The sequence below is a fragment of the Haemaphysalis longicornis genome, unplaced genomic scaffold, assembly GCF_048455015.1.
Source record: "Haemaphysalis longicornis isolate Haplotype H1 unplaced genomic scaffold, Haemaphysalis longicornis Haplotype H1 scaffold_12, whole genome shotgun sequence".
Classification (NCBI taxonomy): Eukaryota; Metazoa; Arthropoda; class Arachnida; order Ixodida; family Ixodidae; genus Haemaphysalis; species Haemaphysalis longicornis.
In genome coordinates, this window is record NW_027526225.1 from 27636979 (window position 1) to 27651786 (window position 14808).

Consider the following 14808-nt stretch of genomic DNA (forward strand, 5'->3'; position numbering starts at 1 on the left):
TGCGGCACCGTATCAGTCAACCGACTATAATATTACGGTGCGGAGGGCCTTCTGCTCGTCGATTGGAACAGGAACGGACATGACGACGCGAATTATACCGGCGCCGCGAATCGCCGGCTGGTGCGTCTGCGGCGTCAACGCTGCGCCGAATCTCAGCAACAACACCGCGATAGTAAAGAAGAATACAGTCCCTCGTCTTGACTGCTCACGTCCGATGGCTCGAAGCGACCTCCACCGTGGCGTCCAGAAACAACACCAGCGCAACGCAAGACGAAGTTTCTTGTTACCTCACTTTAGGCACGTAAGCATTTATATTGGGAATAAAAGAGGAAGACCGTCTGTCCGTCAGTATTGCTTCACGTTCAGCATTTTTGCCACATGCGAAAATGTTAATTAAAAAATGTGGTAGATTCCTCTGTCTTTTTTCTGTACTCTTTTTCTGTCTCTGTACTGTTTCCTTTTTTGGTTATGTTCTCGTATTGTACCACCCCCACTCCTGCCTGGGCTATTCTTAGCCTGCAGTATTTCCTAAATAAATAAATAGGAATCGGTAAAACACGAAAGTGATATGTGCAGCAAAATCCGCAGCTGAGCATGATTTCCGGGCCGGCGTCTGTCTCGTGGGCGTGCTTGGCGAGCGACGTCCTGCTGGAGGGTCGCTTCGGCAAAGGTGTACTGGCGTCATTTCCGTGACGGATATGACGTCAGTGAAATCTTAGTGTATCCCGGCCTAAAACACTTCCGTGTTAAAATATACAACCCTTAAACGAACAACCCTAAGTATAACGTTCTCTTTAATACTAAATGTTACTTCCCAAAGAAGACCTTGTGTGCAGTGGTGCACCCTTTACAGGTCACTTGCGTCGTTGCACTGGCGTCATTTCCGTGACGGATATGACGTCACCGAAATCTTCATGTATCCCGGAACAAAACACTTTCGTGTTAAAAAGCCATATGTAGGGCGTTCATACTTTCATTGTTTTCATGTCAAACTGCTTACGTTGCCACTGGAAAAAAAATTCCTCGAAGCACTTACGTCTGCTTACATGATTTGAAGGCGAAACCCTGGCGATGAGCTTAACAACTTCTTTACTGATTCATTGTATTTGCTTTTGCTTCTTTACTATTGTTTCTTTGTCTTTTGGGACGAAGTACTTCAACTGGATTTTTTTCCTTCTACATCAGGTTTGGGTTTGTTTCTTCGCTTTCATTTCTTGGCCTTACTGTGCGAATTACGCCGCCAAGCAGATTAGAACGCTTCACAGCCACCCTAGGAACACGGTCCTGAGTGGGTTGTCTGTACCTGTTCTGCTCACGTGCCATCACGTGCAGGTGTACCGTGGAACGCACCTGTTTACATCTTTAAACGTTTTTATTTTTTAGTTTTGTGGAGGTTTTGAAGCGGCACATTAGCCCCTCAAAGCTCCCGGTTCCGGGGCAGTACCCGACGTGGACATGTGCCAACAATAATAAAAAATAAAGAAACAAGAACCATCTACCAACGTCTGAGAGAGAGAGAGGGACAGAGAAAGAAAGAAAGAGAGAGAGAGAGAGAGAGAAAGAGATAGAGAGAGAGAGAGAGAGAGAGAGAGAGAGAGAGAGAGAGAGAGAGAGAGAGAGAGAGAGAGAGAGAGAGAGAGAGAGAGAGAGAGAGAGAGAGAAGCTTTTTATTAAAGAAGGAAATGCAGAGAGGTTTGCCAACATGCGTACGTCGACACGCTACTCTGCAGGAAAGGGAATGGGGAAAAGATAGATGAGTGGTAAAGACAGAAGTTGTTAAGCAAAGAAAAAAAGCCATAGCGTCATATATAGGGACATGGGATGTAGAAAGCGAAGACTGTCCTCATAAGGGAGGATATAAAGTCTCGGCGACGCCAATATCGTCAATATAGCCAAATAACGCATCCAGGACTTTCCGCTGAGACGATGGAGAATGTCATGCTCCAAGTAGCAGGCTCAGCGTAATTGGTCGAGGGTGAAGACATGTCATCTTCTGCTGTAACCGGCTGCTTGCGTCAGTTTAGGCGGAGTACTCTAGGAAGATATGCTCAACTATTTCGGGGGCGCCACAGTTGTCGCAGTATGGGCTTGGACTTTGGCCTATGCGATGTAAGTAGCCGTTAGTGAACGCCGCATTGAGTCGCAGTCTATAAAATAGCGTTTCGCGCCGGCGAGGTAGTCGTTCTAGCAGCCTCAGTCTTCTCTGTGGGTCAATTGAGTATAGAAAATCATGATGATGTTCCGGAAGGGACCGTAAGCGGTTTCTTTCTGCAAGAACTAGTGCCTTGGTTAGGGTTGAGGCATCATTTTTTTGTAAAGCAAATGTTTCTTTTGTTTTTTTATTTCTAGGCCCCGGCGTGCAGCCTCATCTGCTCTCTGATTTCCTGGGACACCACGGTGTCCCTCACTTGATCCGCCTGACCGAATTCTTGAGCAAGATGTTCATATAGGCAAATCTATCGTAAAACACTCTGGAAACACACTTATCTCTTCTCAGATTGTTCGGCAGAAATAAAACATTATGTATATTTGTGGCGAAACATCAATTCAAAGGCAGCGTTTTCAGTGTTCTGTCAATTAAAAATGCATGGCTGCCCGGTTTTTGGGATAGCAAATAAACAAGCGTTGAAAACAATGTTGTGACCCCAAATACAAAACAAATCCCCGTATCTCCACGGAATCATGACGAGTGGGCGAAGCACTGGGGATCGTTCTTACCGTAAATCAGTTGCGAGAGTGCTTACTGCTGCTAAAACGATTTCTAATCCAATCCAATCCAATTTAATTTAATCGAATTCAATCCAATCCAAATCCAGTCCAATCCAATGCTTCTCGCGCATGCGCAGCACGGCTCTCCAGGAGCACTCTCTCTTGTTAACCTTTCAATGCGTGAACCTTTTGTTCATAGGTGTTTCGATTTACACGGTGCTGGGCCGTTAGCACGGATGCCGGACGCCGGACGGACAAGCCTCGGCCTTTTTAAGGTGCTTCGCCCTTAAAAAAAGCTCGCAAGCGACGCCAGACCTCGTAAAGACATTCCAAGAAGCCCAACAGTAATAAAGCTTCCAGTAGACGGCGTACGAGCAGTGGAACGCGGGCAAATTGAATTGACTTGAGCACACCTTCCCCATGTTTTTTGTGAGAGGAGCGCGATGGTGAAACAAAAAGGTGCGAGAGGTGGGAGTGGAAGCGAAAAGACGCATTCACGTGGCAGCAGCGGCGGAAGACTATCTCCTTTCGACGGCATTTGCAGCAAAATGAGCAGATACGGGGCCATTATTTTGGTTGTGTCGTTTGGTTGTGTTTGGTGCGAGCGCAGGTTCTGCCATTAACAGCCTTTGTTCGAGCCCAAGCAGTTACGGTATTTTTTTTTTTGCATCCTCTTCGTAAATAGGGGTGGGTTGGAATCGTTTAGTTAGGTTTAGGGGCGGATATAATAAATCGGACTTGCGCCAGGTGTTCCGGAATCGTACCTACGTTAAAATGAAATATCGTGTCCAGGTAACCCTTCATAGTTTTTCTGTCCCCTGGAAAGCCTGTATATGGACGTCTTCTGTGTCATGACCCAAATTGTTTACGCAGCAATAAATTTCTTTTCCAAGAACATCCCTCTTTGTATTAAATTATCAAGAAAGGTGATCGTTGACGTTTGCTGAACATAAAGTGAACCATCTTTAATTTCTCGCAGCGAAAGTAGCGGATACAGAAAGGAAAACTACTCGATAAGTCAAAGTTATTTGCAAGTATTACGGGGGTAAAGCTTAGAGGTTCGGACCCGACCACAGCGCCCCTGTAACTTTGGCGGCCGGAAACGTCATCCTATGAGGGCTCTGGTTTAGACCGTTACCGGTCGTTGGCGAGCCGCCCCCTCGCTCCCCCTTCCCGGCGAAGGCATGTAGCCGTAATATAAAATTACACCACCTTCCGGTGGGGAACCATGAGGAGGATGCGAAGCATCAAGGGGGTTCCGTGTATATTGTGTTGCCGTTATGTTGTTTTATTTATCGGAGCACGAATGGGAACGCAGTGTAAACCCGCATATAGAGACAGAGAAATGTAGAGAAATGTAGAGACAGCGAAGAGACCGACACTCGCGTTAACTGATCGAAAATCTCCTGGTTCTCGTCTTTCTTTATTGCGTGCTCACGCTCCTACCCCGCTGCCCGCCCTCTTCGTCCTCTTCTCTGGTTGAGCTGCAAGGCGCGTGGCGCTTCCCGCCGCAGCTTTCCCGCGGAAATTTAACATCCTCCTCTAAAGTTTTCAGTTCGTCATTTCCGTTGACGTTCAGCTTCGCGTGCCTTCGTTGTATCAATAGCTTCTTGACGTAGTTTGAATGAATGAAGGACATAAGGCACGTTCGTAGCACATGCTCCCGTCTCGGTTTTTAGCGCAGTGGGAAGAGCACCACGTACCTCCCGTTGCGGCCAGAGAGTCGTGGGATCGAAACCGGGCGCCGCCTAGGTATTTCTTTTTATAGTGGACTACGCTGACGTCAGCCCAAACGCTGACGGGGCTGAAGAGACGCGCATGCGCAGTAGAGTGCGGACGGCGGACAACAACAAGGGAGGGAGGGACACAGCTCCGACCCTGAGATGCTTCGCATCTGAAATAAATGCATCGTGTTGTTCATGTAATCGTGCAAATATAGAAATACTAGTGCAAATTCAGATGATTGGTACCTTTATATTCGATAAGGAAGAATAGGAACAATAAAAACGTGCGACCCGATGTGCAAGCAACGCATTTATGCATAATAGTGAAGCCAACTTTAAATGTATACTCGGCGTATAGCGCTCCATACGTTTTAAAATGACGTACACCCTTTTTGTCTATAACTACCACCCCTACACCCTATCCAAACATCAAGAAAAACCCGATTTGAAGGGTGTAATTAACGATAAGACACCTTGTAAAAGAGTGCAAGCTTGTATTTTTGATAGGATGTAAGGGTGTTATGAATGACAATACACCCTTCAGGGTGTTTCCCTTTGTTTTTGTTTTTTGTTTTTGCTAGGGTGTAGATGTATTAGTTATTGGCGGTAAGATGTTTGACTAGCGCCCCCTGGCTCCCGACGTCGGCTTTGGGACTCGCGGCGCTATCGTCTGTGACACTGTGCTTGTGAGGCGCAGCAATCCGTGTGCTAGAAATCGCCCGTTTTGATGCTTTAGTGCATTAAAAAGCCTATTTCCAGAAATTTAGTTGTCGTGCCAGCTTCTAACACCCCTAAATAACTTCAAGTTGTATCCCGCACGAGTTCGCAACACAGGTGGAGCGAAAGACCAACTTCCTTTGAAGCATCGGTCAAATGATCGTGTGAAACGCGCCCTTTCTAGCTTATTCGCGAGGTTCAGTGCTCAGAGCTCCTCGATAAGTATTCAAAGTGCCCAGGCTTCCCTGAAGTATCTTTGAGATGCTCTTACGAAGATTAAACAGTAGACTTGGCAGTAATGAAGTTGCAGTAATTAAATCACAGTAATTAAGTTGATTTTTGCTGTAATGAGTAATATAATGAATTACTTTTGAGTATTGGTAATTAAGTAATGTAATAAATAACTGATCGCCAGTAATTTCATGGAAATTACTCATACTTTCCTCATTACGTTTGACCACGATATAGCCTGTCCGCTTCTCTTACGGCATAAAAAGTTGACCAAGAAAAGTTTACCAAGTAGTGTTCCAATGCCCAGAGAGTCTCTGGGCATATCTGGTCATTGGACGAAAAAGTTCTTCGTTATGTTGAACACAACCCTGCCCTCATCTGAGCCAACAGAGCGTACTTATGTACAGTTTATTTACAGCGCTATAAATTGGTATGTTATATATCTTTATTACATCTCTGAAGGAGCTGCGATTCAAAAGGGGCATCGGTTCAAGACACTGTCGTACAAATGGGGACACCTTTCCGACGCCTACTTTTAATCGCAGCTCCTTCTGAGATGTAATAAAGAAATTTAACATACCAATGTATAACGCTGTAAATAAACTGTACATAAGTTTGGTCTATAAAAAATATTTTTCAGATCGCAGTGTGAATGTATATGACTGTAAATAGAGTGTATGAGTTTGTAGTGTGTAAGTGATGAATTTTTGCTAAAGTAATTTCAAACTAATTTCATTACTTTTGAAAAGTATTACTAATGTAATGCCATTATTTCCAGCCACATGTAATTTTAATATAATTTATTAATTTTAGAGAATTCTAGAGAAAAATGAGTAATGTTATTTCATTACTATTTAGAAGTAATTTTGACATCTCTGCTCAGCAGTCTGTAACGCTACGCACCAAGCAGCGGACCCCTACGCGCGCATCGTACACGAAATAAAATGGCTGTAGTCTATTTCTTTCGTTGTTGTTGACTTGTCTCAGGGGAATGTTTTTTCCGTGCCCAACACTTTAGCTTTTCTTCACCGTCCCAAACGTCTTACTAGGAGGTTTGGGGATGTTGGGGAGGCTGAAGAAGTTCGTGTGGATATTTTCTTCAGGCTGTATGGCATACATTCCTTTCTTCACAAACTGGCTTTCATTATGGCTGCGTGCAAGAATGTGCATATCCGCAGCGTCCGCTGTTTGTTCACGCGCAAATACTATGAGAAGGTGAATTACAGGAAACTCAACCCCAAGCCACCGCGAAACAGCACAGACAACGTTGTCCAGAATACTCGAAGGCAGCTTTTGTGCCCGGAATCTCTATCGTAACCGTCGTTATCATAACGAACTGCAGACTCTCACCTCGAACGGTTATGATATGATTACGGTGTTGAAGGCTTGATACACTCGCTAAGAAATGCAATAAATAGTATACGTGCCGGTTTTCAGTATACCAAAGATCAAAACCGATGAATATGTCCAAGCAGCTCTTTATTGTTTTCCAACCCCTTAAAGCGCAAAAATACAAATCCTGGCCTACTCGGGACTACGTTCCATGAACTGAATACTCTTGCTCTCTTTAGTGCAGTTTTACTACAACGCATTTCTGAATATGGGTAAGATATGGCTGTGGAACATGTACCCAGTTATGAATAAACACGGTGTTACTGTATTCTACTGCATACGTGATTACCTTGCGTGCATGCGTGCGCGTGCGTGCGTGCGTGTGTGCGTGTGTGTGTGTGTGCGTGTGTGCGTGTGTGCGTGTGTGTGTGTGTCATGGCGGAAACATGTTATGGCGACGCACCTGCAGAAATGATGGAAACCGACTAGCACTAGCTCCAATCCGTACTGAGTTCTTACTCTCCGTACGGACTTCAAAAGCAGTAATGGAAAATGGGTGTGTCATTCCCACAAATATCAGCCGAGGTTGAAAGCATGATTGCTTTGTAGATGAAGCGGTTATGGTGCCGCGCCCTGTATACGAGCACAGCCTCTGAGCTTAAACCGACCACGTTATTAGTATCGTGCTCAATTGCTAACGTTTTGCTCAATAAGCTTTCATACTGGTTAGAAGCCTGGTATACAAAAACCAACAGGCGCTTATACACACAGTAGGTTATTTGGAATTCAACCAACATTTTTTTGCGGAACAAAGTGCAGTTGCGCATGCTCTCATGCCATGACAACGTAGAATGATGTGATACAATACTCCCGAGCATACATACATTACATACATACGATTACCGGGAATCCTAATTCCTCCTGAAAGCCTACAATCCCGAAGGCGTGGAATCTGTTTTTGTCTTTCATTTTCGCTGTTGTCTGTTACTAGCAGCTGGTTGTTACCTTTGTTCGGAAGATTGCTGAATTCAGAAGCCGACGCCTAGCTCTGACTCTTCGTGCTCCACACAGGACCGACTTCGAAAGAAACGTGGCGACGCCGGCAATGTGTATTCCGAAGCGGTATCAAAAACTGTACTTTAAATCCCACCTTGAGCTGGTGTATGCAATTTTAAGTCTTTTTAGGACAACAAGTCATGCACATGCAAGGTCTATTGCGGACAAGCATCAAAAGTCAACCGAGCGCAAATAAACAGCGGGGAGAGCGGGCGCCGGTGAAGCAGACGACAAATGCGAGAATCCCTAAGCCGACGTCACGGAGACGCACTTCGCAGTGCCGCCCGTGGTCGCGCTCACCGCCAATAGACAGTGAACTAAACCCTTCAAGGTGTAGATATTTATACAGTGCTGTGGTGATATATTGAGACTTACGAATGTATTTAAAAGGACACTGAGGTGATTTTCCAAAACTTCTGTTTGTGTTTGCATCACATAGATGGCTCAACTCTTCATAACTTTTATTGTTCATCCTTTCACTAAAGCAGTATTTAACTTGTAAACCCTGGAAGAACAATAATAATGCCACGAAACATGTATTGATTTTGTTTATTTATGTTGCTTTACTTATGTAGCGCTATTTAGAGGATGCTTACTGCTGCTTCAATGACACACACACGGTATCCGCATTATGCGACACATGTATATCTATTTTTGCGCAACGTCTGGTTGCTTCTCTATTGCTACAAAGACGGCTCGGTGGTTCGGCGCAGCGTCAGACTTGGCGACTGCGCAACGTAGGCGCACAGCTGGGCACGCGCCGGCGCCAGTGCGTCTGCCGAGGCTCTTACGTCACTCCTCTGGAGTGCGCAAACCGGCGACGGGCGCGCGGCGGCGGCGGCTCCGGCGCGCCAGCTGTGCCTCATGTAACGTCACAGCTCCTCGCGCAGAGCCACGCGAAACTGCTCAACATCGGCCAGTGCAGCCCACACTACAAAAGAGCGAACATTTGAGATGAAACATGATTTACAAGGGGACAGCTGAGTTCCTAGAAGGAGAATAACGCCAGTGTGATATAGAGCCACAAGCCAATTGATATCATGAGAGAAAATAGAGCGACAATTCCATTCCACTGGAGAACTCGTATACGTGTCATGACTAGCCAAGCTGCGCTGAATGTATGACCTCTTGTAGCATGCTTTGAGACTAACTGGTAGATTGCGCAGAATTCGGAGTACTTTGTTATTTTCTAAAGAGAAGCCTTCTATGCCTCCCTGATGTCGTTCGATGTCGTCCCGAAAGCGCACTGCAGGAAAGCCAACAATGAGTTTCGCAAAAGGATGATGGTGATAAGCGAAGGCACACCAAGCGCCTCTCACCATAGAGTTTCATACTAATATATACTAGAGGGAAATCTGGCGCTGCATTCGCGGGCCGCCGTGGGCGGCGCCATTGCAGCTAGCCACGTTCCTCGCCTCCTTGGCTTGGTTAGCCATATGGCTTCTTTTTCGTCTTGCAGCCAAAATGGGTACCATTGTTTTTTTTTTGTTTATCTTTCATGAAGCTTCTAAATAATCCCTGACAACTACATCTTTCTGGAGCTTTAATTTTATAATAACAAAACAAATTCGATTAATCTTCTGCAGTAATATTGTTGCATTTTCGCAGCCAAAGCCAACTTTTAAGCCTGTTCGTGAGCCACGCCAAGGACAAGTGGAACATGCCCGCCCGGTACATGACGGCAAGCTGGCTGAAGCGCGGCTCCCCTAGACAGTGGCGCCAGATTTCCCTCTAGTATATATTAGTATGAAACTCTATGCCTCACACGAAACAAACGCTTCCGAATCGAACCTGGCTCTGGCTTTATGAAGCCGACGTCTATCCGATCGCGCCATCCCGTCACGGTCGGGGCAGTCTGAATTTGGGACTTTCACTTTGACCCAGGCTGCACGGGAGGAAGCCTCGGGCTTCAACAGTCGTTTCCTTATGAAACGGACTTGGATTTTTGTTTTGTTTTGTGGGCTTTACTGACTTACTCCTTATGATGGCGATGATGCGCTAGTGTCACTAATGAAGCTTTATTTAAAGGTGACGAAGAGGTGACTGGAGTGGTGGTGGAAGAAAAGTAGGGAAGGGATGGGTACGCAAGCGGAGTAATCATACGGATGAGAATTTAGAACAGCGGAGGGAGAAAAAAGGGAGGTGGGAGCGATGAGACTTTAAAACAGGGATGAGGGGGAGATGGGGGGGGGGGGGATGGAAGGAAATCTATTAGGTTAGCTGGGAGTAGGGCAAGTAAGCGTAATAAAACAGGCAAGTCGGTTGCTGACAACCGACGCCCATATTCAAATGAAGAGCCGCTAATCATCATCATAATTATCATCAAAGAGTCTGATCAAGTCCTGTACTTCGCGGAAAAGTCAATTGAGCTTTTGTCGCTCGAGATGCTCGTTTTGAGGTAGACCAAGGGCCTAACACTCCACTTAGCTTTAGTCCTAGAAAGTTAGTCCTCTCAGTGTTAGTACTCTGGCCCAAGGACACTAAAATGGATATCCTAGAGCGCACATTCCCATAATACGTGGTTCAAGTCCTCGCGCACGTCACAAAGAGTGCGTAGGGTTAACCCAATCTCGTTTCGCAGCCAGTACTTCTTTTTCTTCTTGTACTGGCGCCAGCAGTGCGAAAGAAACGTCGTCATCGTCATCATCACTTGCTGGCTACGCAACGAGCGTGCTCACGCTCCTCGTGTCACGCGCCGCCGACCTGCAAGGAACGAGATCGTCCCGACGACGTTCTTCGCAAACCCCACCGGACTGCCATTTACCCTGGCCTACCCTGACGCGGCACCCGTGCAATTGTCTTCACTGAGCGAGCGTCGACCCACAACGCGCCGGCAACGCGCCCGCGCTCGTCTGAAGCGGACCAGCTCAGCGTTGGAAGCACTCCCCTCCGGGTGAGCAACCTCGCCGTGGCAACTGCTTCAAGGGACCCTGCAGCCTTTTCGTCGGCTTTTTTTTTTTAATCTTAAATGCTTGCAGAACGTAGCGACCCAACACACCGCGTACTTATATTAGGGGGTCCCTAGTACCTCAGCCAAAAGTTACTGCTCTATGCCCACCATATGACTTGTAAACTCGCTCAAAAGATTTTTCTCCCGTTTCCGCTCTTGGCATTCTTCGACGGCTCGAATTACGTCACTAAGGCCATGTAGCGGCTGTCGGCGGGTTTCGCTTCAGCTGCAGCAATGAACGCATTCGATAGCAACTTTAAAAATAAAGCTATGAAACCAAAGCAGAAATGGAAGGCGTATCTGCTGTGACTAGTCAATCATGCCGTGCCGCTCCGTGCTGGCGATAACTATAGCTTTCGCAGTGCTTGCAGACGCGAAGGAAAGAGTGAAAGCGTTTACCGAAAGTGTTGCGAGGTCTCTTTCATGCAGGACCTTTGTATCCTCAGTTCGGGATGGGGCAGTAGGATATATTTTGGCAGCGCGGGTTGACGGGATAGGATGTCCGCTGTGTCGTGAGCGCAAAATGATTTACACCTACTGTCTATAACGAACACCCTTGCACCCCATGCAGAGGAAAACACCCTTTGAGGGTCTCTTTTCGTTTATAACACGCTTACTACACCCTCGGAAAAACATATTATAACCTTCCTACACGCTATAGAACACTCGGTAGTGATAGATTTCCCTCGTATATAAGTAGGAAACTTTAGGCGTAAACAGAATAACTGCGATTATTATTTTATTTGGAATACCCGCACGGTAAATGCATTGAAGAAGGGAGGGGGTGAAATACAATGCAACATACAGGACAAGTGAAGCGCAAGCAGCACAATATGAGCACGTATTGCAGCCATAATATACCACATTATACACTGCACAAGTGGACTACTAAAGCACTACGTTGGGCGAGTTGGTTACTGACTAAGGAATTAATCGTACTAGCGAACATTAAGACAGGGACAAAGCTAAAGAGGAGACGTGTGGTTCGTCTTCTCTTTAGCTTTGTCCCTGTTTTAATGTTCGCTAGTTCGATGAATTCCTGAGCCCAAGTTGAATTCGCGAAAATCATTGTGTCATTACAGACAAGAGAAATATTTAAGAGATATCAACAGCGCGGAAAAACCGGGCGACAGGAAAGCACACCGATACAGCAGCGCTATGAATCGGGTATCTGTGCTTTCCTGTCGTCCTGTCCTTTCGCACCGTTCATCGCTCCCCATTTACTCGCGTAATTAACGCACTCCCGTGATGAACGCACCCCCAACTCAAGTCGTCAAAATTACGTTTCTTCGTTTCCTCGCGTAATAAACGCACCCCCAACTTTTCAATCCCGCAGTCCCACAAATGGCCGTACTGTAGCTTTCCCTCTTCACTCGCTGCCGCTGATGATGATCGCGCATGTGGCCCAGAGCCATCTCTCGGCAAAAATGCCAACAAACACTCCGGTGCGGCGTCGTGGAACAGCCAGTCACAACTACGCTCTGTCGGCTCAGCCCGCTGAGCGTCTAGCCCTACTTTTTTTGTTGATAGTGTTGTTACTTACTTGCTTTTCTGCTCCTCTTGCACCGTTCAGTCGGCGATGAGCCGAATTGGCAGTTACACGGCCAGTTTTAAGTTAAAGGCTCTGTTCTACGCAGTTGAGTATGGGAACCGTCCTGCCGGTATAAACATTTTGGAATTGACGAAGTGAAGCCTTGACAATCAAAGACGAGTGTACTTCAATATAAACGCTGTTTGTTTACCAGTTGTGTGCGCGTATATTCACTGCGAAATGTAGTTTATCTAATGCATTATTTTTTTTCGTTGCGGCCTTCTTTCGTCACTTCCAAAAAGTTTCCTGAAAATTAGCCCGCGTAATAAACGCATCCCAAACTTTGCTTCGGTTTTACGCGGCAAAAAAGTGCGCTCATTACGCGAATAAATACAGTACCAACGGGACCGCCTACCATCGGCGTTTTCGAAGGGATAAAAAAGGAGATCCCCTTAACAACCCGTCACGGTCAGTGGTTAAGGCGTTTGAGCCCAAGGGCGCGGGTTCCATTCCGGCCGGGGTGGCTGCTTTTGTGATGGAGACTGAAAGCCAAAACGCCCGTGTGCCGAGATTTCGGCGCACATTAAAGGTCACAAAGTGGTCAAAATTAATCCGGAGACCTGCATTCCGGCTCCACTCGTGCCCAGGTATGGCTTCGGCGCGTTGAACCCCATAATCAAACCCTTAGAAGAAAGATGGCTAAAGCGGGAATCCTTCTTCCACGCAGCCTGAGTCGAAGTCAAAGCCGAAAATCCAAACCGTTTCGACTGTTTCGGAATGACGCAGTCGGATAGACGTCGGCTTCATAACGCGAGAAACCCAGGTTCGATTCCCACCGCGAGAAGCGTTATTTTACTTCAGGCGATTGGTGTGCCCTTGTGAAAACCCATTGTGCAAGTTGGCTTTCCTGCAGTGCGTTGTGGGTGTAACGATTTCCAGTTTGGACTTTGAATCTGTATGTTGAGTACATTGGCTTTCGACCAGAGAAAGCATCGAGTTGCAACCATCTTTCACTTCGCCAACGATCACCCGCATCGTCCGAGAAAGTTGGCTTTTTTCTGCAGTGCGTTTTGTGGTGCGCACGGACGTCATCAGTAAGACGTAGAAAGCTTCGCTTTAATATTACAACACACACCTGTGCGAAACAAATCCGGGTAGCTAATTGTAGCGGTAACTTTACACAGAGTTGGGGTGAGGGAGATGGGGCGCAGGTTAGAGGGCTGAGCCAGATCCTTGTTGGGTTTGGGAATAGGGCAAACCAAGGTCAACTTGAGCGTGTCGAGAACACTCCCTGTCACCCAGTGGTCATTAATGATCTTAAGAAGTACCAGCTGGGTGTTCTCGTTCAGGTTACGAAGGTGCTGCCAAGTAAGACTATCATGGCCAGGCGCAGAATGGAGTTTGCCTTGGTGAAGAGCAGCCTGAAGTTCAGGAAGAGTGAAAGGGCTGTCCAGGTCCTCCTCAGGGGATGAACTAATATTGGCAGGAAGCGGGGGGTGCGGATTCAAGGAGGCATGGGGGAAGAATGTGGTGATGAGGTCTCGAGGTAGCATGGTTCCTTCGCAATGGTCGGCTATCCCTCGAGCTAGCGTCGTTTCACGTCTGCGCGCTCTCCGCCGATGCATGGCACAGAGACTACCAAACGAGGTGGACATATTTACAGACGCCAGCCTACGAGACAACTCTATTTATTTATTTAGATACCCTAAAAGCCCCGGAGGGCATTACATAGGGGGGGATCAGAAAAGCAACACTTGAACGGATAATATACATTGGATTTGTATACAAACAAAAACATAGAAGATTGACCTATTCAAGGCAAGCAATACAATTTTTGCATGAGAAATTTGACATCAGGCTAACAATGAACAGAAAATGTGCTTTAAAAGAGCCAGGTAGCACTTGAGCATTTAACACTTTAGCACACTTGAGCATTTAACATGAAGTCATAGCACAGACAGAGCAATGAAGGAACATGTAACACTGGGCTTGAAATTGATAATGTTAAACTGCATCTATTTGCGCAAGGTACTCTGTTTGTAGATATGATAATAGCGCCGTTTGAAAAGATGGTAAGTTTATTGAAGATACTATGTGTTCGGGCAACGTGTTCCATTCTGTAATGCTCAGGACAAGAGGTGAATTTTGATATTTATTTGTTTTTGCAAAAATTGGTTCGATTTTACGGGAGTGGTCTAGTCTGGAGGAAACGTAACTGGCAGTTCGAAGGTGGAACTGGGGAGATGAAGAAGCGTGATGAAGTACGGAGTAGAAGAAAACCAGTCGATTATATTTTCTGCGCATGGCGAGGGGCATAAGGTTTAAGGAATGCTTTAGGGCAGATACGCTCTGATGACGTGAGTAAGATGATGAGATAAACCTTGCCGCGCGGCTTTGCACAGACTCAAGTAAATTTGTTAGGTAATGATAATGCGGGTTCCAGACGACTGACGCATATTCCAACGATGGTCTAATGAGCGAAGTATATGCAAGGAGCTTAGTGTTCAAGCTCGCAGGGTGTAATCGACGTTTTAAGAGGCCCAGTTTTTTGAAACATT